This window comes from Camelina sativa, chromosome 2, assembly GCF_030686135.1.
Source record: "Camelina sativa cultivar CO46 ecotype springtype chromosome 2, ASM3068613v1".
Taxonomy (NCBI): Eukaryota; Viridiplantae; Streptophyta; class Magnoliopsida; order Brassicales; family Brassicaceae; genus Camelina; species Camelina sativa.
This window is the reverse complement of record NC_141881.1, coordinates 12,451,916-12,454,532: the sequence shown is the minus strand read 5'-3', so window position 1 is coordinate 12,454,532 and position 2,617 is coordinate 12,451,916. Positions and strand designations below refer to the sequence as shown.

The window sequence follows — 2,617 nt, the reverse complement described above, 5'->3', positions numbered from 1 at the left end:
TTAGCATCCCTTTTTGTCCATATTTTGCATTGTTCATACCTCTAACTTAGCATTTTTAGACCATTTACTGTAGGAATCAAGTTTTAGAGCATTTAGGGTGTTGCATTTCTGCATTTGCATATATTGGATGAAAACAGGTGCTAAAGAGCCAAAAATGGGGAAAAACAAGGACAACTCGAGCATGTACCCGAAGGAGCCATCGAGCTACAAGAACAAGTCCGAATCCCAACACGATCGAAGAGGATCCAAGAGCGCGAAGAGCAACTCGAAGATCCACCCGAGGAGTTACCCGACTCAAGCCTCGTACACCCCATCGAGTAGACCATCGGGCAGGTCTGGGAAGCTAGGTCAAATGGATTTCCATATATAAACCCCCTCTTTCCCTAGCTCGCAAACGAGCACGCCGCAGACCCTCAAACCAGAGAGCGAGAGCTTCTGTGAGAGAACTGAGCGACTCAACATTTCTTCTTGTTTTTGTACTTTTAATTTGTAGTTTTTCATAGATCTTTTATGCCTACTCTTTTCTACTCTACTCTATCTTTTTAATAATGTCATTTTCGTTTATTTCTATGGTTTTATCATTCGTTTCTATGTCCGAGTAGTGTAGCAAAGTTTCTAGGGATGGGATAGATGATTAGGTGTTCTTGATCGGTTAGGATGCTTTAGTTGATTGTTATGATAGATAAATTTCCTTCTAGGTTGATGTTCTTAATGCGGTCAACAGACCGACAGGTTGAGACTAGATCTAGGGCGTTTATAATGCTACAGGCCGAAAGGAGTAGATAAAATGCTTGATTAGGTCAATGCTAGAGGTATACTTAACTTTGAGTGACAAAATCAGATAAGTCTAAGTATATTGACAAAAAATGAATTGTTCTTAATGCCTGCTTGTTCATATTGCTAGTGCGACAGTGTGGTAGTATGTTCAAGGTTGATTGTTACTAGTGCGACAGCGTGGTGACAAGGTTTTAGAGGTTCATTGTCTAGGAAATAATTGCTTGAGGCATGTAAGGCATCCGTATTGGTCTAGAACACTTAGGATTCGATTACCCCCATCCATAGGAACTTTCGTATTTCATTCCTTGCATTTTCCTTACTTACTCGACCACTTACCCGATCAGGTACACGATAACCTGCATCGAGTAATACCTCGAGCTGTTCATAGTTCACTTGCATACTCGATCACCCCACTCGATCCTGTACTCGATTGCTTTCATCGAGTGCTTAGGTCGTGTGGTTTACTTGTCTATATTCTTTTACTTTGTTTATATTAGAACTGTTAGAACCAAACCCCTTTATTGCTTGGCTTGACTTGCTTGATTCTGATTGCATCCTATCTGTTAGCATAACAACCATTTGGATTGATAACCCTTTGTACTACAACTGCATAGGGAATTGATACCCTAGGTGAAAACCAGTCTATCAATTTGGCGCCGTTGCCATTTGGTTGATTTATTTTGCTACGTTTAGGATTTCAGGACTTGCTAGATCAAGTTCGTTTGTTTATATTTGTTTCGGATATTAACTTGTTTGCTTTCGTCTTTGTTTGTTTTGAATCTCAGGTACCAAAACCCGAGCACCCCGTCACTCGATCACCTGATCGAGTTGATCCTCGTGTACAAACTCGGATACTTGCCTGTGCATGCAAACACGATCCAGAGGTAGTCAGAACCTGAGTCCTTTCATCGACAACATCAACAGACCTCGGCTACTAAGACAACAACAAGTTCAACCGGAACTAGCACCCATTAAGGAGACGATGAATAATGAGAACGGTCCACCAGCTCCTCAAGCAAGGACCAACATAGGAGCATGAGATGCTCCGACTACTCACACTCAGAGGAATGGCATTGTGCCACCAGCTGTGCAGAACAACAATTTTGAGATCAAGAGTAGTCTCATCCAGATGATACAGAGCAACAAATTTCATGAACTGTCAATGGAGGACCCATTGGATCATCTGGATGAATTTGATAGGCTCTGTAGCCTAACTAAGATAAATGGAGTCAGTGAAGATGGATTCAAGCTAAGGCTTTTCCCATTCTCTTTGGGAGATAAAGCACACATTTGGGAGAAATCGCACCCTAAGGAGTCCATCACCACTTGGGAAGCGTGCAAGAAGGCATTCCTGGCCAAATTCTTCTCAAACTCCAGAACCGCAAGGCTGCGAAATGAAATTTCCAGCTTTGTACAGAAGAAAAACGAAACATTCAATGAAGCTTGGGAACATTTCAAGGGGTACACAACTCAATGTCCACATCACGGCTTCAGTAATGCTTCATTGCTGAGCACACTATTCCGAGGAGTGGTCCCCAAGATACGGATGTTGCTGGACACCGCAAGCAATGGTAACTTCCTCAACAAGGATGTAGATGAAAGTTGGGACCTAGTTGAGAACTTGGCTCAATCTGATGGCAACTACAATGAGGAATATGATCGCTCTGTGCGATCTACAGGAGAGGAAGATGCCAAGTTCAAGAGGGACATGAAAGCCCTCAATGACAAACTTGATCAGCTCCTCAACCAGCAGAAGCATGTCCATGCTATATCAGAGGAAGAGCAGTTTCAACAGCAAGATGGGGAGACTATGCAGCTCGAGGATGTTAACTACATCAAC

At 42.6% G+C, this 2,617-nt stretch overlaps 1 non-coding gene across 1 annotated transcript; it reads right to left on the bottom strand.

The window, feature by feature from the left end:
* Positions 1-2,161: 2,161 nt before the first annotated feature.
* On the bottom strand, positions 2,162-2,268 carry LOC147948504 (small nucleolar RNA R71). The gene has a single exon (XR_015585984.1). It is a non-coding gene; the product is annotated as a small nucleolar RNA R71 (small nucleolar RNA).
* Between the last annotated feature and the right edge of the window lie 349 nt (positions 2,269-2,617).